This window comes from Elephantulus edwardii, unplaced genomic scaffold (genome assembly GCF_000299155.1).
Source record: "Elephantulus edwardii isolate Elephantulus edwardi_28Jun2011 unplaced genomic scaffold, EleEdw1.0 scaffold00039, whole genome shotgun sequence".
In the NCBI taxonomy this organism is placed as follows: Eukaryota; Metazoa; Chordata; class Mammalia; order Macroscelidea; family Macroscelididae; genus Elephantulus; species Elephantulus edwardii.
Window position 1 is genome coordinate 5,806,726 of NW_006399789.1, and position 23,436 is coordinate 5,830,161.

Below are 23,436 nucleotides of genomic sequence, written 5' to 3' on the forward strand. Positions count from 1 at the left end.
TTTCCATCTCTTTAGGGCATGTGGTTAAGTGCTCAGTTACTCATTGGAATGTTGATGGTTCAAGCTTGCTAACTGCACCTCAGATGGAAGGCATGGTGGCACCGCTTCCATAAAGATGCCAATCCCCCAAATCTGCTTTGGCAGAGTCAGTTCTGAGTCATGGGAGTCCTCAATTGGGTTTCAAAGCTGTAAACCATCATGAGAGGAACCTACCCTTCTTTCTCCTGAACTGGATTCAAACTACTGATCTTTGAGTTAGCAGTCCAACATATAATACATTGGCCACCAGACATCTTTTAGGAACCCCATGGGACAATTCTACTCTGTTCTACAGACTAAACTTACGATTATTATTGTTGTTGTTGTTGTTGTTGTTGTGTGTACTGTGGAGTTGAAACTGACTCATAGCTAATCCCTCTAGTACAAGGGTTACAGCCTTTGGGTTTAGATGTTTGGGTTAACAGCACCACCCCTGTCTAAGCCACCAGAGCTCCACAGGATTGTTGTGAGTCAGAATCAATTGGACAGTGATGACTTGAGATCTATATGAACATTTTTATTTTATTAATTTGTGTGTGTGTACCATCAAATCGGATCTGACTGGTACAGGAGGAGATTGTCCCTCCTCCTCCAGAAGAGCATCTGGTGGATTTGAACCATGCATCTCTGGGATTGAAATGTAGCTTCCTGCCACTAGGCCACCAGAGCTCCCTGAGATCTATATGAACATTTTAGGTTTGTTCCCTTGGTCCTTGGCTCTCTCAGTGACTTTCCCCAGAAACCACTTGGCCAGCTCCTCAGTTTAGTGGTCCCTTCAGTACACATTGTTGATCAAGCTTCGCATGGATCTGGCCCAAAGCAAATACTCAGTAAATGTGTGAGCAATAGCAAACTAAATGAGAAGGAAATAATGAACAGTGGATGATCAACTCAAACTTTCTTTCTTAAGGTTTTTCTAATTTTCTTTTCTAAATCCAGGGGTGAGGGAGATGATGTCATCTCTTTTTCATTGCTGAAAGATTTTTTTCTACGTTTATTAGCCGTAACTTTCACAACTTTCAGAAACCAAACAGCAACAAAAATAAGCCAAAGCAAGCACTTGGGCCAAGAGACAACCTTAATCATGCTCAGGGAATCTAAGGCATCTGCACCCACCTAGGGAACATTTCTGGAAACTTCTTCACTTTGATTCAAGACATTCCCCTTTGCCTTCATAATTCTTGGAGCCAAGTTTTCCCAGACATATTTTTACCCACATAGAGGAGATGCTGACGTTATTTTCTTGACCTTTCCACTTTAGTTCTTTCCAAATGAGTTTCCACGTTTCTGTTGCTGTGGGATACTGTGCTTATCATCCTGCTGTCATCTGCTCTGTTCACTACTTGGCATGGAATGTTGGGGAGTTCCATGCCCACTTCCTACAAGCCTCCGTTGTGCTTCTATCCATGTTTAACCAACAGAGTCCAGGAACAAAACATCCCATTCAAGTCTGACCTTGGCTCGTCCACTGTAGCAGCATGCCTCCCACCACCTTTCCTTATTTCAGTTTTTTTTTTTTTTGAGGGAAAGCAAATCAAAATAACATTTATTGTAAGAGATGGTGACAGCAGGGTCATTAAGTAAAAGGCCAGGAGGCTCGATTGTGCTGGGTTTTTGTGCAAGGCACAATGTGGAGGAAGATAGTCAATCATGTGGTAGAACTCAGTTTATCCCTTCTTTTAGAACTTAAAGAGTAAGTGTCTCTAGTTCTTCTGGTGTGGTCCACGCAGTTGGCTTCTCAAGATGGACTGATGTGAAGAGTCCTGGCATGCATGCCTCCACTTATCAGGAGATGATTGGGCTGTACCACAACGTCCTTGGTCTCAATTCCCCTTAGGAAGTTCAACACTCTGCCACAATGAGTGTTTCTGTACAGGCTCCAGGAACTGATTAGAACTGGTTTCACTTCAGATCAGATTTGTGGGACATTCATCTATAGAGAACAATATCTTATCATGAGGAAAAGTTAGCAACCACCTGATATAAATGGCTATCAATTTTAGGCAATCATAGGATATCAAGAACAGCTGAGGTGAAATTTCCAGCGTGGATATGTAGGTTTTTACAAACATCTACAAATAATGTAAGCTAAAGGCAGAGGGAACTTATCCTCTTCTTAACATTCTCTCCATGGGCGATTTCACGCATCTATTCTTGAAGAGGTATGAAAGAAGGGCTGTTTTCTCAGCTGCTCCTTGCTGAGAAGGGATTTAAAAATCTGCACAGTAGTTGTTAGGTGTCCTCGAGAACACTGTAACTCATAGTTATCCTGTGTACAACATATTTGAAGTTTGCCCTATCCTGTGCTGTCTACATGACCTCTAATGTACTTGAATCCATTGTTACAGTCACTGCGTCATTCCATCTTGTTGAAGGTCTTCATCTCTTTCATGTGTGTTCCAGCTTTCCCATTTTGATGTCTTTCTCCAAGGACTGCTCCCATATTTAAGGCTCTAGTCTTGGATCACCTGCAGCAAGTGCTCAAGTCTTCTTCCCTTTCTGCAAACAAGGTTGTGTCCTCTGCATAATGTAGCCGCTGTCATTACAGAGTCCAGCTTCTTGAATGATTTTCTTAGATACAGAATGAACATGTGTAGAGCAGGGACACAACCTTTATTCAAACTGTTCCTGATTTTAAATAGTGCAGTGTTTTCTTATTTTGTTGAGATTATAGGTTCTTCCATACCCACAATTAAATGTTTTGGGATTGCCATTCATCTCAATATTACCTATGATTTGTTAAGATCCACAGTCAAATGTCACTGCATAGTCAGTCAAACACAAGTAAACATTTTTTCTGGAAGTTTCTGTTTTCAGCCAAGAACCATCTGGCATCAGCAATAATATCTCTCTTCCCATAGCTTCAGAAGACTATTTATTTCTCCTTCTGAGTGCATCTTAAATTTCTAGCAATTCACTGTCCATACAATATTACAGCCATTTTTGCAAAATCTTCAACATTTTAATTACATGTCACATTGTTCATATTTATTGATATTGTTCAGTAATTTACACATTGTTTTGGATCAGCTTTTTTTTTTTTAATGGGAGAAAATATGAGTCTCTTCCAGTCAGTTGGCCAGGTAGCTGTTTTCCAAATTTCTTGGTATTGACTAAAGAGTGTGCCCAGGGCTGTATCTCTTTTTTGAACCATGTCAACCAGTATCTCATGAATTCCTGGAGCCTTCTATTTTGCCAACTTCTTCAGAGCTTCTTTCTTCATAACCATTGGTTCTTAATCATATGCTACTTCTTTAAATATTTCAGTGTCTACTAATTGGTTTTGGTATAGTGATTTCTCCCATCCTCTTCTGATGTTTCCTGAATCATTCGAGATTTTGCCCATAGAACATTTCAGTATTGCAAGTTGATATTTGAATTTGTTTTTCACTTATTTCCGCTTGAGAAATACTGAGTGTGTTCTTCCCTTGGTTTGCTTTTTCTTCTGTAGTTGCCCTTTGAAGTCTTCTGTTCAATTCTCTTCCTTTCATCATTCATTCTTTTTGTTTTGACCCCTCTACATTGTAACCTAAGAATCAGAGACTCTTCTAACATCTGTTTGGATCTTATCTTTCTCCCCCGTGTTTGTGATGACATTTTGCTTTCTTCATGTATGATGTCCCTAATGTCATCCTACAACTCATCTAAGTTTCAGTCATTAGTTTTGAATGTATAAAGTCTTGAGAATAGTTATAGAAATGACACTCTCTCCTCATCAGATCTAGGTTTTTGTTCCCCATGGGGTCTCAGGTTATTATTATCTATTATTTGGAACTGTTGCAGCCTGGGGAACAAATTTCCTAAACACGTTAAATAGGTGTGATCATATAATATAGACTTCTATTGGTCACTAGGGAGCTCTGGTGGCCTAGTGGTAAGAATCGGTGCTGAAATTCCAAAGAAACACAACTGTAATCCACCAGCTGCTCTATAGGAGAAAGTGCAATCAACTCCTATGTGGTTTTCAGCCTCTGAAAACCCTCTACAGGGTTAGCAATGGGTTGGCTTTGGCTCTGGTCTACCGCAAAAAAACCCAGCTTACTACAACAGACCTGACCTGAATTGTTCTGGTCTTAGGTCTTGCACCATCACATCCAGTCCACGTAAGAAAAAAAAAATCAAAATCATTCTTTATTAGGGTCACCAGGTATGTGAAATGAGACTGTTGGTGGTGGTGATTGCTGTCGAGTTGAGCACAACTTATAGTGACCCCATGAACAAAAGGCCTGGAGCCTTTCTATAACTATGGACATTTATCAAAGTTCATAGAGTTTCCAGAGGCCTGTTGTTTAAAGCATATTCAGGATTTTTCACACTTATTGGGATGGAATGTTCCCTTGGAGGATTGCTGTCCTTTTACCCCCACTACACACACATACACATGGAAGAGATTAAGCAAGATTTTAGAACGGAATCTTCACTATTAATAGGATATAATTACTTATCCTTTAAAAATTTTTCTGTTTTATATTGATGTGCATACAAAGTTAGTACACAACGTCTTTCACGCTTTCCTTCATTCACATTGTGTTTCATACAATCCCACATATTGTGTTTTATAAAATTAATCACCACTGAACTATGCCTACCATTGCCCCGTTTTTTCAAGTCCTCACCCCATCTTTCTCATTTCCCTTACCCTCTCGCTCCATCCACCAAATATTGTGTGACCGTGAGATTGTCCCCTGTCCATCTTCACCCCACTTCTTCCACCTCTTCCTTCTTTGAGCCCCCATACATGTTTTACTAGTTATCTTTTGATTTTTACAATAATGGTCTTATGTAGTATTTGTCCTTATGAGACTAAATTAGTTCACACCTCACATTACATTAAAAAAATCAACTCAAAGTGGGTCAGAGACCTAGGAATAAAGCCCAAAACCACAAAGATCATAAAACACAAAGTGGGACCAAGCTTAGAAGGCCTAGCCTTTGGTATAAAGAGGTTGACAAATATAGCCAGAAATGCACAACCAGGAGAGGATAAAATTGATGAATGGGACCTTGTTGTTGTTGTTGTTGTTATGTGCTGTCGAGTCACTTGCGACTCAGAGCGACCCTATGTGCAACAGTCCTAAACTCTGCTCTGTCCTGTGCCAATCGCACTGTCTCCAACACACCCATTCTGATTACCCCAGTCACTAAATAAATCCACCTCATAGAGGGCCTTCCCCTCCTGCACTGCCCCTCCACCCTCCCAAGCATGATGTCCCTCTCCAAGGACCAGTCCCTCCTTACAACATGTCCGAAGTATGTTTGAAGAAGCTTCAGAATCTTTGCCTCCAAGGAGCCGCTTGGTTTAATCCTCTCCAGGATGAATCAAAACCTATGAATGGGACCTTTTAAAGATTAAATCTATAGGTATATAAAAACTTTTTTTCAATAGGGTAAAAAGAAAACCTACTAACTGGGGAAAAAATTATTTGGTAACACCATCTCAGACAAGGGTCTCATAACAAAAGTGTACAGTATACTCTAGGGCCCCCACAAGAAAAAGACTGATAACCCAATTACAAAATGGTCAAAAGACATAGAATTCTCACTGTGGAAGACAACTGGATGGCAAACAGATACATGAAGAAATGCTCAAATTCACTGGCAATAAAAGAAGTGCAAATAAAAACCACAATGAGATACCATCTCACCCCACTAGCAATAACAAAGTTTAACAGGACAGTAAGTAATAAATATTGGAGAGGATGTGGAGAGACAGAAACTTTCACACACTCTGGAAGGCAGTTTGGCGCTTCCTCAAAAAGCTACACAGAGAAATGTCATCATTACTTATCTTGAGCTGTGTGCCCACAGAATGGTTCTTTTAAAAGTTTACCAGGCAACAGAGTTCTCAAAACAGCTCAGAAGGATCCAGTGCATTTCAGTTGATCTTTTAGTGACTCCTCCTCCTTCATTTTCAGAGCAACTTGGTCTCCTAACTATAGGAGTTGCTTCTCCTATAACAGGTGCTGGCAGGATCTTGTTCTTGTAAAGTTTAATCATTTCTTGTACTTGTCCTGGGTGGGTGAGGTTCTGCAGAGTTGTCTTACTTTTGGGCCAAACAAGTCAATGATTGGGAAAGACTTCTCATATAACAGTTCATAGAAGCTAAATTTCATGGGGTTTGAGGAGCTGAAAAAGATGGCTAATGCCTCTTGTCCACAATGAGCTGCTTCATAAAAACCTCTAGCAATGTGGAGCGGGAGGTGAAAGCAAGCTTGTCCCATTAGCTAGCTCCCTAGCAGGAGCTTGACAATGACCGAGACCCATCATATTCTCTTCTACAATATCTCTCTCTCATTGCCATCAAGTCAGAACCCACTCATAGTTGACTCTCCAGAGGGTTGTTAGAAGCTGCAAATCTAATAGAAGGACACTTACCAACCTTCCCCCTTCTTCCTAGGAGAGGATGGCTGATTTGAACTACCAGAGAAACACTGCCTTGGATTTATCAGTGCAACTCCCAACACACTACACCACCTGAGCTCTTTTCTACAGCAGATAGGGTTGCTGCAGGTGTGATTATGGTCAGTTTAAACTTACTTGATGGCAGTAAGTTTAAGTTTAGAAGAAAGCCTAGGAAGCTTGAGTCTGAGAAAGTTCTTAATCTTATACCATATCCTTGCCTCTTTGATATAATGGGACATTTTGCCCAACAGGAAGGTTTAGTTCCAGGTGTCTTGGAATATTTGGGTTAGGTTTACCAGAGGAAGGCCCAGCAGCAGATAGAAATAAATCAAATGAAATGTAATGGATGTTTAGTGTAAAACATTATCCTAACCCAAACTCAGAAGGGTAGGCATTTTTAACTGAAGGAAGCTAAGAAAGTCAAAGCATTTGAGGATGCTGACATTTTTGGCTTAGTCTTGAATTTGGAAATAAAGAGTGGTGATTATACAGGGCCCAACTCAAAACTACCAAGCTGAAACTTGTCCCTTAGCATTCCAGTAATTGTGAAAGGAACTCTGTTTTGGCATCTCCATGAACCTTTTTCCATCCAGATTCTTTACAGTTGAGCTCTTCACTAGGATAAAAACTACCCTTGTGATGAAAAGATGACTTTGTTCCACAACAGAAAGCCAAGTGCTGTAATGTGTTCAAGGCTGTAATATTTTTAAAAACAAGTCTGGAGTTAATAGTGATCAGCACCTGACCAGATGGGGGAAATGGTTAAGGGCTTGACCCAGATTACAAAAGTAACACATCGACAATATGTGGTCCCTGTGGGGATTTCTGCTGTGCTGACAAAGCTGGATTCATCCAAGCCAAAAGTAGAAGCCTGGTAAATTCTTGACTTACCTTGTTGGACATTGAATCTCAAAAAAAAAAAAAAAAAAAGAACAAAATCAGACAAAAGGAACTCTGATGTTTAGTAATTTAAGAAACACAAGTGAGAAAAGGATGGTGAGCTGAAAAAACGAGCAGAGAAAGTAAGAGGAAGGGAACCAATTTCCTGAATACTCATCACCTATTGTGCCTCACACGAAGCATTTAAAATATATCATCTCATTTATTCATCTCAACAATTTCATGGAGTAATGCATACTCATCTTTGTTTAACCTCAAAGAGATTACATAACTGGTTTAAGGTCACCCCGCTTGTTAGAACAGGTGTAGGGCTCAAGAAAAGTACTGATTCAGAATCCATACTTTTCTACAATTTACCTCCTTGAAAATCTGTATTTTCTAACCTCTGTCAGATATTTTTAAACTAGATCTGTGATGACAGGAGAACAAACAAGTTTGTCCTGGAGAGGGTGAAGCCAGGCTGCTCCTTGGAGGCAAGGATTCTGAAGCTTCATCTGACATACTTTGGACATATTGCAATGAGGAACCAGTCCTTGGAGAGGGACGTCATGCTTGGGAGGGTAGAGGGACAGAGCAGGAGAGGAAAACCCTCGATAAGATTGATTGATTCAATTGCTGGGGTAATGCGGATAGGTGTGTCAGAGACAATAAGATTGACAAGAGATAGAACAGGGTTTAAGGCTGTTGTACACTGGGTTGATGTGAGTTACAAGCCACTCGAGGGCACTTAAAAACAACAATAACATGACTTGAATTGTAAAATAGAATTGCTGTTGTTACAAACCATTGAGTCAGAACTGAACCCACTGCTCAGTGGGTTTTCAGAGACTGTAAATCATATGAGAGGAAATTGTCCATCTTTCTCCTAAGGAAATGGGACTAGTTTAAGGAGATTTGAAAGACTAAGAATGCCTGTTTTGTTGGTGCATTTCACTTTGTTTGCTGCACCATTTCGTTTTCTCCTGATTTCTTTTCTGGGTAATTTCCCATCTGCTGCTGCGTCTTGGGGTGCTGTAGTGGTAGAGTCTAGGGAGGGTTGAACTGCTAAGCCAAAGTTGGTGCCTCTCTGGTGGTCCAAACCCAGTAGTGGCTCTGCAGGAGACAGATGGACAACCTCCCTCTGTGTGACTTACAGCTTCCCCAAAACTGCTGGAGGGTCTTGAGTTGGTGCCTATTTGATGGCATGAGTGAGATGAGAATGGTGTCTGCATATCTAACTTAATTAAAATCTGAGAGGTAGGCAAAGATGGGGATGTGACTTTTAGGGAGCTCAGCTGAGATTTGAGAGAGACATACGGAAATGCAGACAACTTTACAAATAAAGCACAATAAGTCCAGGATCTGGAAAGATAATGTTTAGAAGGAATTAAGATTTGTGAAGAGTTGAAGTGGAAAGGGAGTGATTTTAGGTGTGGCTGAACCAGACAGGCAGCTCTGCTGCTGGGCAGAGTGCATAAAGTCAACAAAAAGCGCGGAGTAATAGCACTCCTTCACCACTCTCCTGCTTCCATCATCTCGCCGATGAGGGTAATTTTCAGAGCTGCTAGGTTGGATCAAACTTTCAAAGACTCCAGAAACACAACTGTACAGTGCGAGTTCAAGTTTCTTAGCCTAGATTAATGAACACTTTGAAATAACTTGCTTGGTAAGTCTTATTAATGCATGCCTTGACTATGATGACAAAGAATGGCACAGCTTCCAGAATGGCGATGGAGATTGTCATGCGTCATCAAAATAGAAATAAATACAGATTCATTAAAGCATAAAATCATACCAGACTAATTTTATTGGTTTTGGTTTTGTTTGTTTGTTCTGTGGTTCCCCCCCCCCCCGCCTTTTTTTTCACCAGTACAACTCTTACGCTATCTAAATGGGAAATTTTAGGTGGAGAACATTAATGGAGTCTTCCTTAATCTCATTAGAGATGAGAAGAAGAATAATAAGCAAGAATATAACATATCAGTTGAGTGTTTTTATAACTGTTGAAGGGGCAATACCCAAGCAAATGCTTCTTACGAACTCGAGTCATCCTGGAGAGACCTCTAAGAGGTTCTGTCCACTCTATTACCTCATTTCTATTTTAATGTTTATGTGTCCAGCTGTCTTTCAACCAAATCTGTAGATGATTTAAGTCTGGAAAGGTTATCTAAAACACTGATGTCAGGGTACAAAAGGAACTCGATGAGTTAGAACAAGGAACTGAATTCAACAAGGAAATAAAATATGTAATATGATTAATAGAAACGTTTATGCTTTATTTCCAATAAACATTTCACAGATGTGCATGCCCAAATATGAGCACATGCAAAGAGTAATGGGGGCGGGAGTACGGGGGAGCCGTTGACTACAAATGAGTCAAGAGTAAGCAGAAGCTGCCGGAAAGTAGAATGGAATAGTTTGCTGCATTGACGAAGTACAGCATCTGGAACAATAGTGTCGATAGTCTTTTTGTTCTGCTCAGCTTAAATTGAACCTCAAATATGATTGTCAGTTGTGGGTGCACACTTGAAAAAAAAAGGTAGTGATCACTTGGAGGGTGATCAGAGAAGAGGAACAAAGATGGAAGATGAAAACCAAGGGAAGTGAAAATATTTTGCTTAGAGAAGATCTTATGGAATTGTACATACTTCATAATACAAGAAAGCAGAAATAAGAGCAACTGGAAGGATTTGGAGCTAATTACTGGAGGAAAAAAGTACCAATAATTACAGATGATCAATCATCTTCTTCATAGTAAGACCATCTAGGCAGATTTGGGGATCATTATCAGAGGAGGAAGGCACGTAATTATAGATGATCAACCATAAAACCAACTACCTCATTAAGTAATATATACCCTTACTCTTTAAATACTGATTATTCATCATTTGTTAAGACAAAAGATTCTCTCCTCAAAGTGACATCATCTTTGATGGCTAGTTGCCTTGTTTTTCTCTTAAGCATTTATAATGGAGAGATTATTATCTAGTAATATTACTTAAATATTTTGTGTTGATATTTGTGTTGATTTACCACCAAGTCAGGTACAACCCATAGCAAGCCTATGAAGAACAGATCTGAGCCCTGTCCTCTCCTGTACTATTTTCATACTTTCTGACACACGCAAGACCATTACATTAGTCACTGTATCAATCCATCTGATTGAAGGCCTTCTTCTCTTTCACTAAACCTTCATCTTTCCAAGCATGATGTCCCTCACCAATGAATAGCTTCTAACAACATGAGGGAAGTATGTGAGATGAAGTTTTATCATCTTTGCCTCCAAGGAGTACTTCAGCTACACTTCCATCAAGACATATCTGTTCTTTTGTCAGTCCATGGGTTTTTCAGTACTCTTATCCAACATGACAGCTCAAAGACAGACATTCTTCTGTAATCCTTATTCATTGTCCAGCTGTCAGATGCACAGCCAATGATTGAAAAATACATGGCTTGAATTAGGCACACCTTAGTCTTTAAACTGATATCATTGCTCCTCGATAATTTGGATAGGTCTCTGACTACAGCTTTTCCCAGGGCAATATGTTCCTGATCTGACTATTGGAACCAAGGGTATTGATTGTGGATCCAAATAAGATGAAGTTGTTGACAGTTTCAATCTTTCCTCTATCTATCATGATGTTGCCTATAGGTCCAGTGGTGAGAATTATTCTTTTCTTTTTGTTGAGATATAATCCTTATTGAAAGATCTTTGATATTCTGCAACAAATGCTTCAAGTCTTCCTAACTTTCTGCAAACAAGGTTCTGTTATCTGCATAACACAGGTTATTGATGATTCTTCCTTCATCAATCCTGATGTCCCATTCTTCTTCAGAGAGTCCAACTTTTTAAATAATTTGCTCAGTATACATATTGAATAACTATGGAGAGAAGATACAACCCTTATGCACTCTTAATTTTAAACCATATCATGTTCCTTTTCTCTGTTCACGCAACATCCTCTTGGTTTAGGTGTAGGTTTCATATGAACACAATTTAATGTTCTAGCATTCCCATTCTTCTCAATGTTAGCTACAATTTGTTGTGATCCACACAGTCAGATGCCTTTGCATGGTCAATAAAGCACAAATAGACATTCTTCTGGTATTCTTTATCTTTAGCCGAGATCTATTTAACATCAGCAATGATATCCCTGGTGTCACAGCCTCTCTTCTAAATCCTGCTTAAACTTCTGGCCGTTCTCTTTCTACATAGCGTTCTTGCTATTTTTAAAATTATCTTCATTGGTATTTTGCATGTATGAATATTAATGTTATTATTCAATAATTTTTACATTTTATTGGTTCACCATTCTTGGGAATGGAAACAAATATGGATCTCTCAGCTGGTTGAAAAGGCAATTGTTCTCGAAATTTTCTGGCATAGACTGGTCAGCACATCCAGGGCTTCATCTGTTAGTTGAAACATGTCCATTGCTGTCCCACTAATGCCTGGGATCTTATTCTTTTGCCAATGCCTTCAGTGTAACTTCAACTTCTTCCATCATTACCATTGGCTCTTTTAAATATGGTACTTCTTGAAATTTTTTAGTGTCAGTCAATTCTTAAATATTTGAGTAGGTCTTTATGAATAGTACTCTTACTTATTGGATTACTATCAATTTTAGAACAAGGTTATAATTTAAAAACTAAAATGTGCCTTATCCAATTCATGTTATTCTTAGTTTCATATGCCTGAAAGTTGGACAATGAATAAGAATGAAAGAAGAATAATCAATGTCATTGATTTGTGGTGTTGACAGAGTATTGAATATCCCATGGACTGCTAATAGAACAAACAAGATGAGTTTTCAAGTTTAGCTAACTTTGCTGACTGTCCAGTTCTGAAACTTCTATCAATCTACTGTTTCTTTTTCTACAGTAGGCCTGAATAAAGCAGGAAGGACAAACAAATCTGTTCTGGAAGAAATTCAACCAGGATGCTTCTTAAAGTCAAGGATGGTGAAACTTTGTCTTACATTTTTGGGAGCATATTGTCACGAGGGAGTCCTTGTCATTGTTAGGTGTCACCAAGTCAAGTATGACTCATAGAATATGAGAATATTCATATGATGAATAACAGATCTGACCCATATTCCATACTGTGCCATCCCCATCGGTTCTGACACATTTGAGCCCATTATTGCATTTACTATGTCAATTAATCTCATTAAGAGTCTTCCTCTCCTTTGTTAGCTCTCTACCTTTCCAAGAATAATATCAAGAATATCATTCATGAAAAGAATGCAAAAGGTCATTACAAAGACAAAGAAGGAAGAAAAGACAAGAAGGCAATCTGAATATTATACTAGAATGCCGCAAAACCAAAGCAAAGGGAAGAAATCAAGAAGTTAAGGAGCTGAACACAAGATTTCAAAGGGCAGCACAGGAAAACAAAGCAAAGTATTATAATAAAATGTGTAAAGAGCTGGAGTCAGAAAATCAAAGGGGCTGAACTCACTTAGCATTTCTTAAGATAAAGGAATTGAAGAACAATTTCAAGCCTCAAGTTGCAATATTTAAGGATGCTGTGGGCAGAATAGGAAATGATCCAGGAAGCATTAAAAAGTTATGGAAGAAGTACACAGAGTCATTGTACCAAAAGGAATTGGCTGGAGAATTTCAGAAGAATTTCATGAAACAATGAACAAGAGCAATGAACTAGAGCTTGTGATGATGAAGGAAGAAGTTCGAGCTGCTCTGAAAGAATTGGCAAAAAACAAGGCTCCAGGAATTGATGGCATAGCATAGGCATATTTCAACAGAGTTGCTACTCTGAATGCACTCTCCAAGTTGTGCCAAGAAATCTGGAGGATAATCACCTGGCCAACTGACTGGAAGAGATCTGTATTTGTTCTCATTCCAAAGAAAGGTTACCCAACAAAGTACAGAAATCATCAAACAAAATTATTAATATCACATGCAAGCAAGACTCTGATGGAAATTATTAAACAACAACTGGAAAAGCACATTGACAGAGAACTGCCAAATGTGAGAGCTGGGTTTAGAAGAGGTTATTTGTTGTTGTTATTATTGTTAGATGCTGTCAAGTTGATCACAACTCATAGTGACTCTGTGAAGAAAAGATCTGAACCCTGGTCTATCCTCACACTTCCTGACACACTAGAACCGATTGCAACATTCACCATTTCAATCCACCTGGCTGAGGGCATTCCTCTCCTTGGCCAACCCTCCACCCTTCCCAACATCATATCCTTCTCCAAGGAATAGCACCTCCTAGAAACATGTCTAAAGTATATGAGGTAAAGCCTCATCATTCTTGCCTCCAAAGAGTACTCTGGCTGCACCATCTCTAAGACATAATCTGTTTGTCCTCTTGGATGTCCATGGAATGTTCAGTGCTCTTTTCCAACAGCACAGCTCAAAGGCATAAATTCTTTTTCTGTCATCCCTATTCATTGTCCAAGACTCAGATACATAGCTAGTAATTGGTAAGACTATGGCTTGAATCAGATGCATGTTAGTCCTCAAACTGACATCACTATTCTTCAAGACTTTAGAAAGGTCCCTAACTGAAGATTTCCCCAGTGCAATGTGTCTCCTTATATCCTGACTGCTCATACCGAGGGTGTTAATTGGAGATCCAAGCAAGAGGAAGCTGTTGACATTTCAATCTTCTCTCCATCCATCATGACTCTGCCTGTTGGTCCAGTGGTAAGAATCTTTGTATCCTTTATACACAGTATTCTTTATGAACACAATAATCCAAAGCATCAATTCCTCTTCAGTCTTCCTTATTCATGTCCCAGTTTTCCTATAACTGAGATGATTGCAAATATCATGGATTGGGGTAGGCAAACTGTAGTCCTCAAAATGACAGCTCTTCTACAGTTTAGGACATCCTTTTGAGCAGATTCATGCAAGAGATCATTTGCTTTCTTGACTCCTGCTGTCACGCATGAGTGTTGATCCACAGAAATGAGCTAATATAGAATCCTTGACAACAGTCTTTTCTCTCTTTATAATGATGTGGCTTTTTTGTTCAACTGTGTGGCTTTTGTGTTCTTTGTTACATATGAAAACCAAAAGTGTAATTCACACTGAAGACTGTGATTCCTGATCTTCTTCATTAGAAGCTTTGAGTTCTCTTCACTTTATGCAAACAAGATTATTTAATTTGCATATTACAGGCTCTTCATTGACTTCCTTGAATCTTGTTATCACATTCTTCTTCACATAGTTCAGTTTCTTGGATTATTTGCTCAAGATACATTAAATTGTTGTTGTTAGTGCTGTTAAGTCGCATCTGACTCATAGTGACTCTATGGGCAACAGACCTGAACCATCTTTATTATTCTCAACACATGTGAGCCCCTTTGTACAGTTACTGTGTCAATCCCTCTCATTGAGGGTCTTCTTCTCTTTCACCAACCCTTCACCTTTGCAAGCATGGTGTTCCTTTCCAATGAATAGCTTCTCCCAACAATCTCTCTTCATCTCCAAAGTATGTGAAACAAAGCTTTGCCATTGTTGCCTGTTTTCTGAAAGTTCAGATTCACTCCGACTTGAAGGCTGTAGTCTTTGATCTTCTGCAGCAAGGGCTTCTAGTCCTCTTCACTTTCTGCAAGCAAGGTAGTTGTATAAATGTAGGTTATTGATGAGTTTTTCTCCAATCCTAATGCCACATTGTTCTTCATATAGTCCAGCTTCTTGAATTATTTTCCCACTGTATAGATTGAGCAGGTAGAGTGAAAGGATAGAATCTTTAGTCCCACCTCTCCTGATTTTAAACTACGCAGTATTTCTTGTTCTATTGAAAAGACTAATTTTTGGTCTATAAACAAATTCCACATATGAACAATTACTTATTCTGAAATTTCCACTCTTTTCAATGTTATCCATAATTTTTATGATATACACAGTTGAATTTCCTTGTATACTCAATAAAATACTGGTAAACACCTTTCTAGTATTCTCTATTTTCAGCTAAGACCCATCTGACAACAGCAGTGACAGCCCTTATTATATGTCTTTTTCTGAATCTAGCTTAAATTTCTGGAAATTTCCTATTGATGTACTTCTCTAGTACTTTTAAATCTATATTTAGAAAAAAATTTACTTTTATAAAATATTGTTTTCATATGATATTGTCATATGATATTGCTATGCATCAGACAGCTGGACAATGACTAGTGATGATAGAGAATTGATACTTCTGAGCTGTGGTGCTGGAGAATACTATTGAATAAACTGCTAAAAATTGAATTGACTGCTAAGAGAACAAACAGGTTTGTCCTAGAAAGGGTGTAATCAGGCTATAAGGATTCTGAAGCTTCATCTAACATACTCTGGATATGTTGCAAGGAAGGACCAGTCCTTGGAGAGGGACACCATGCTTGGAAAAGTGGAGGGACAGCACAAAAGAGGAAGACCCTTGATGAGATGGATTGATTCAGTGACTGGGGTAATGAGAGTAGGCTTATCAGAGTTAATGATATTGGCACAGGATAAAGCACAGTTTGGGGTTGTTGTACTTAGAGTCGCTATGAGTTGCAGGTGACTCGATGGAACATAACAGCAACGTGATATTATTGATGATTTCTACGTTCTCTTGGGTTGTATTTCTTTAGATTTGCAGCACAACTCTCTGTGAATTACACCACTATCACAGCTTCCTAACTTAATCACCTTTTCTTTGAATTGGCACAAATATAGACCTCTTCTAGCTGGTTATCTATAGAACCATTTTAAAAATTTCTTGGCATGGATGAGTCAGTGTTTCCTTCCAGTGTTGTATCTCTTTGTTGAAACATCTCAAGAGATACTCTGTCAATTCTTGGAGCCTTGCTTTTCTCCAAAACCTCTAGTAAGCTTCGCTATGAGTCGGAAACGACTCGACGGCACATAACAACAACAACAACAACAACAACAACAACAGTACTTAATCATATGTTACCTACTAAAAGTAGTAGAATGTTAATAAAATATTTTTGGTAGAATGCATTCCTTCCACATCTTGATGCCTTTTACTGTTGTCCTTTACTATTGCAAACTGAAGCTTTGATTTTTTTTTCTTCAGTTCTTCCAGTTTGTAAAATAGAGATTATGATCTCTTCTCTTGGTTTTCTCCAGATCTCTGCACATTTCATTATAGTACTTGATTTTGTCTTCTAGAGCTGCCATTTGAGATCTTCTGTTTAGCTCTCATCTTCTCATTTATTCTTTTCTCTAACACTTTTTTATATTCTGGAGCAACTTTCAGAGTCTCCACTGGAATTCATGTTGGTCTTTCTTTCCTGTCTTTGTAATAATAACCTTTTGCTTTCTTCATGTATGATGTTCTTGATAGTAGCATCACACACTTTGTCTAGTCTTCCTTCTGCCATTAGTGTTCAACCAGTCAAATTGATCCTTAGTATGGTCTCTAAATTCAGATGAGATATACTCAGGATCATATTGTGGCTCCTTTAAAATTGTTTTCATGTTCTTCAGCTTCAATATTGCATATGTGCAATTGGTAGTTTCTTTCATAGTTGGCCCCTAACCTGGATGTGATTAATAGTGAGTTTCTCCATTGTCTCTTTCCAATGCTGTAGTGGGTTTAATTCCTATGTTTTCTATCCAGTGAGGCTCACGTGTATCATTTATGTTACTGTTGTTGTTTTTGAAGTGTAAACAGGTGCTTTGAATATTCTAGCTGCTCTGCAGGAAAAGAAAGGGTAATCTCCTCTGGCGTGATTTACAGCCTCTGAAAACTCACTGGAGGGTCAGCTATGAGTCGGTTCCAACTCGATAACAACATCATCCTCATATATATAACAGAACTCAGCCTTACCCAGTGCTGCTCCGTCTTCCTGAACACTGTTGTGTTGAGCCCATTGTTTCAGCTTTTTTTGGTCAAACTATCTTATTTGAGTCTTCTTTTTTCACTATGTAATCATCTTTTATATATTAATATAAATATTTTAGGGTGTTTGGTGGTCAAATGGATAAAGAGTTGCACTGCCACCCCAAAAGCAGAGGTTTGAGTCTACCAATGGCTCAGTGAGAGAAAGATGAACAATATCCTTCCATGTAATGTTGTAATTGTTGTTGTTAAGTGTCATCAAGTCACCTGTGACCCACAGTGACCCTGTGTACAGCAGCTCTGAAGCCTTCCCTGTCCTGAGCCAGTCTCACTAATTATGATATACCAACCTCCATTACACCAGTTACTATATCAATCAATCTCATCTGGGATCTTCCTCTCGTACACTGTCCCTCCACCCTTCTGAGCATGATGTTCTTCTCCAAGGACCCGTCTCTCTTGGCCACGTGCCTGAAGTATGTGAGACGGAGCTTCAAAATCTTAGTCTGCAAGAAGAAATCTGGTTTCACTCTCTCCAGTACAGACTTAGCCCCTGAAAACTCACTGGAAATTAGCTATGAGTTGATTACAACCTGATAGCAGTGAGTTTTTTATTTACACTACTTTAACCTACAACAAAAGTGAAGAGACTAAATATAGACAAACAAAAAATAGAATCCCTAATAAAATGATGCTAGCAACAGCTCTGCATCAGTATATAAACAGTTTTACTTGTTTTTGCTCATATGTCACATACAACTCATTGGGATTCCAAGTATTCAGAGTAAAATTATATTCCATAGGTCTTTGAAAAGTAGATTTAAAAAAAATACCAAGGCTTACTTCTAAAGAGACTCAGAGTAGATTGAAAATGCTGCCCTTTGGTTAGTGCTTAACTGTCTGTGCTACCTTAGATGAGAACTGAAGTTCAAAGAACATTTAACTGTGCTCATATGAGGGCTATACATAGACCGAGAAGTAGTTGAACAGAACAAGGGAATACTGCATTGTTTTTGTTTTGTTTTGTTTTGTTTTTATTAATTTAGTTTGTTTATTTTTCATTTCAATGAACATCTACAGAGATTTTGGAATTCCATTCATTCATTGTTGCACCCTTCTCCCCGCACAAACCCCCCCCCCCCGTTTGCTCCTCTCCTTGAAAAGCAAAAGAAAAACTCCCTCATTGGTACACAATCCCCCCGCACCTCCCCAAACCCCACCCTCCACCCCCAAATATAATCCACTCTGCAACCCTCATTACTGCATTGTTTAAAATCAAGAAGGATGTGCATCAGGATAGGATCTTTTCTCCATAACTCTTCATAAGTATACTGAACAAATCATTCAAGAAGCTGGTCTATATAAAGAATTACGTGACATCAGCATTGGAAGAAGACTCATAAACAATCTGCATGATGCAGATGACACAGCCTTGCTTGCAGAAAGTGAAGTAGACTTGAAGCAATTACTTCAGAAGATCAAAGACTACAGCCTTCAATATGAATTTTATCTCAACACCAAGAGAAACAAAAATCTTCACCACTGAAACAATTGCTGTTACTGGTAGGTGCTGTCAAGTTGTATATGACTCACAGTGACCTTCTTACACACAGATCTAAACTTTGCCTTACTATGTGCCATCCTCTCACCTCTGCTTTACTAGAGCCCATTGTTAGAGTCACTATATCAACCAGGGTCTTTCCTGCCTTCACATATCCGTCACCTTTCTGAACAAGATATGCAGCACCATTATAGATGGAAAAAGATAAAAATTGTCAGTGATTTTCTTTAAAATATATACCCAAATAACATCCACAAAAGCAACAGTTAAGAACTCAAAAGATGTATTGTAGTAGGCAGATTTGCTGTCAAGGACCTCTTATGATGCTACAGAGCAAGGATGTCAGCTTCAAGACTAAGGTGTTTCTGACCCAAGCTATGGCATTTTCAGTTACTTTCTATGCCCTTGAAAGTTGCACAATGAGTACGGAAGATCAAGCAAGATTCAATGCCTTTGAATCACCGTGTTGGTGAAGTTGTGACTAGACCATGAACTGCCACAAGAATAAATAAATCTGTTTTGGAAGAAGTTTAACTAGGGTGCTTGTTAGAGATAAAGATGGTGAAACTTCATCTTACATACTTAAGCATGTTGTCAAGAAGCAGCAGTCCAATAACGGCCATCATCAGTTCAGTGGTGAAAATGTTTGTTTTCTTGGTACTGAGATAAAATTCATATTGAAGGTTGTAGTCTTTGATCTTCTGCAGTGCTGGGGAAAAAAGAAGGCTGACAAAATAGAAGAACTTCAGCAAGATGGCTTGATACAGTGACTGCAACAATGGACTTGAACATGATCGAGATAATGCTATATGGCATGTTGTTTGTTGTTGTTATGTGCTGTAGAGTCACCTACAACTCATAGCAACCCTATGTATGATAGCTCTGAACCATGCTCTATCTTGAGCCAATTTCATTTTCTCTGGCACACCTACCCACTATTACCCCAGTTACTGAGTCACACTCAACTTCTTCCCTGTCTTTTGCTGTCCCTCTACCCTTCCAAGCAAGATGTTCTTCACCAAGGGCTGGTCCCTCTTGGCAACATGTCCAAAGTATGTGAGATGGAGCTTCAAAATCCTTGTCTCCAAGGAGTAACTTAGTTTCACCCTCTCCAAGACAAGCCCATTTGTTCTCTTGGCATTCCATAGTATGTTCAGTACTATTCTGCAGCACCACAATACAAAGGCATCAATTCTTTTTATGTCATCCTTAATCATTTTCCAGCTCTCTGATGCATAGCAAGCAATTGCAGAGACCATGCCTTGGATTCAGCACGCCTTAGTCTCTAGACTGACATCATTGCTCTTCTGTACTTTGGGGAGGTCCCTGATAGCAAATTTTTCCCAATGAAATTAGTCTTGATTTTCTGACTCCTGGTGCCAAAAGTATTGATTTTGGAACCAAGCAAGCTGAAATTGTCAACAATTTCAATCTCTTCTCCATCTATTATGATGTTGCAAATTGACCCACTGATGAGAATCTTTGATTTCTTTATATTGAATTTCAATCTATATTGAAATTAACACTGATGTATTAAAAATATTGAAATGTATTAGTTGGTTGTGAAAACGGAAAAGTTATTCACAAAAAAGACTTTACAAATGTTAAATATAAGATATACCATGGTTCTTTGGTTTATTTTTCAATGTGTACCTAAGCATAATAGTCTTAACATGGATTACAACCGTTCTTGATAGTCTCAGACTACATGATGCACTGAATAACTGTTTACAATGCTTTAACTTTGTAAATCTCTTTATGATCATTGACTTACATGGAAAATCCAAACATTACTTCAGTTACCTTGTAATAATTAAGGTAGTTGTGCAGTAGTTCATAAGCAGATCCACAGGAAAAAAAATGTGGCAATCTGCTCCTTAAAGATTTATTCGTTTTGGAAATTTGTATGGGGCTGTTCCACTCTGTCCTACAGGGTCCCTACAAGGTGGAATCAACTTGATAACAGTGGGTTTTAGTTTACTTAAGATTCTATTTTGGTACAGAAAGGTCATTTAATGAAAGTATACTCTATTTCCTTTAAAGGAAATTCCAAGTTAGAGGAAAGGAAGATTTATAAAAACATCTTAGTGAGAACTTCTGGAGTGTAAAATCTAGCCTGAACTTGCTTTAATGGGGAAAAGCAAGTTTTCAGAGTGGTAATTTATGCTGAGATAGTAATTAAAAAAAAAACCCTAAATATTGCAATAGATTGAGTCAGTAGATTTTGTATTAAAAAATCCTTTATTATGGATACATCTTATTTCCTAGAAAAATCATTAAAGATAATGAGTATGCCAAATTTACCATGTCTATATTTTTGCTTTATATAAAATATCCTCATGTAATTGCAATTTCCAGTTGTCACTGAAGTACATTATATATCTGCACTGTTGACCACCTATACTGCTTTCAATAATAATGCTTGTCTTAAAAGTGAATTTATAAAATGTTAGGTTTGATTAAACTTCACAATAAACACATTTAAGGTGAGTTAGTTTAAGTTGAGTAGGTTTCCACTTCCATACCACCTAAATTAATTGAGCCAATACAGTAAATTTAGTTCTACATTAGAAATAAAGATTTGCAATTTACCTTTCCAAGTTTATTGTTACATTTTCACATTTATATTCTTAGCTTTGATTTGTATGTGTCACAGATGAATTAAAATCTAAATATAATTCCGGTATAACATAATGTTAAGTAGGCAATTTTCCCAAGTCTGAGAACTTCATTGCTAATCTAGTGGTGATGGTGATGGTTTGAGGCTTTGTTGCTTGAATCCATTAAAACACTAAGCATGGACGCCATAGCTCAGTGTTATAGAGAAAAGTGTTTTGTTTTTTTAATAATCCAACTGAGGAACTGTTTCAGGGATTGTTGGAAGGTGGGTTATTCTGCAGTAACTATGCTACAGTTGTCTTGCAGTTCATCAGAAGCAATCCATTTCAACTTCTGAACATTTGGTTTGGAACATTTGTTTGACGAATATTCAATTAAACATTTGGATGCAAGATCTTGCCAGAAGATCAGATCTCTGCCATTTACCTTTGAATGTTTCTGAAGACTTTCTATTCCTTCTGCTAATTGTACACACTTTTGCACTTGAATCTCCAATGCAATGATAGATAGTGCCAATACAGAAGGCTTTGCTTTAGAAAATATGATCGTGCAGTGGTACGCCTTAAGCTGAGCATCTAGTCTTTCAATATTAAGATTGTTTCTCCTTTCAAATGACAAATTCTCTTGAGTGAGAGCATAAGAGAGTTGCAGAGAGTGAAAGGCAGTAGTAGCTTTGACTTTCCAACACATCTTCTCTAATATAATCTTCTCCATTCTCATCAAGTCTGAAACTGTGAATCTGTAGTGGATTATGGGGATCACATTATTTGCCAATGGGACATCCCTTTCTTCTTCTGTTGATTTCACAGCCAAATAAAAGCAGCTCAGTCCCACACACCCAAGGTGCTTGGGCTGTACCTTCATTTTAGACAGAGATCTGCCCAATAAATTCACAGGCAGAGAAAATATTTCAGTGTCAAATCCAAAAACTTGAGTTAGACTAAGATGTTTCACTTCAAAGTACCTTAGCATGGCAGTCATTCTGAGGCCATTATCATGAGCCGACTTGATTAGTCTCAAGATGCAGACTTTTGGTTGACATCTCAACTACTGGTCCCAAAGTACTTTCAGCTGGTGTAGCAGTTTCTGAGCTTCAGGTGTCGTCAGTACCTCTATCATCGTGATTTTGACGGTGGCTCCTCAGTGATAACTATTCTCCTCAGGCCTCCTTGCACCTCACCCCAATATATCAGCTCCCGGATGCCTGCGAGGCGAGGGAACTCACCGGCAGGAGGGGAGCAGCCCCGGGAGGGGAGCCGTTTTGGACCCAGGTTACTTCAGTGCCACTGAAATGCTACCACCCTCAGCCAGGGCCAGCTCTGAGGAGGCGGAGGCTGCACCCGATCTTAGTCATTGATCTTCTGCAGCAAACACCTTATATCCTCCTCAATTTCAGCAAATTAAGCTGTGTCTTTAGCATAATGCAGGTTGTTGACGAGCTCCCCTCCAATCCTGATACCACACTCCTCCTGACAGAGTCCAGCCTCCCAAATGATCTCTTCTGCATATACATTTAAAAGGTGTGGAGATAGGATCCACTACCTGCATACACCTTTCCTGATTTTGAACCATGCAGTATTTCCTTGTTCTATTTTGATGACTGCTTCCTGGTCCAAGTACAGATTTAGCATGAGTGCAATAAAGTGTTCTGTGATTCCCATTCTACTCAAGGTTAGCCATAATTTGTTGTGATCCACACTGTCAAATACCTTTGCATAGTCAACGAAACACAGATAGACATTGCTCTGCTACTCTCTGCATGGTTTTCTTTTATTGTTCATAGGGTGACTATGAGTTGTAGTGACTATGAAAAAGAAAGCAACTCAGTGACACCTAACAACCCAATGACACCTAACAACAAGAAGGAAACAGTTGTTTAAACTGAAACTCACGGCTGTCTAGCTGACTTTTACTCATAATGATCTCTTATCAGATTTCCAAGGCTATAAATCTTAACAGGAGGCTCAACATTCTTTTGCGAAGCTATTGGTAGATTCAAACCCTCTAAGACACAGGGCTTTCTTGTTAGCAGGGCAGCACATTACGACTACACCAGTAGTGCTTTGAATCAGTTACATCAGACTTCACAAAAGAAAATGTAAATTTAGGTTCTTCACCTCAAGAAGTT

General features: G+C 38.7%; 1 pseudogene; it reads right to left on the bottom strand.

Annotated features, from left to right (window-relative positions):
* Positions 1-21,531: 21,531 nt before the first annotated feature.
* LOC102859389 lies at positions 21,532-22,427 on the bottom strand (annotated as a pseudogene).
* Positions 22,428-23,436: the final 1,009 nt, after the last annotated feature.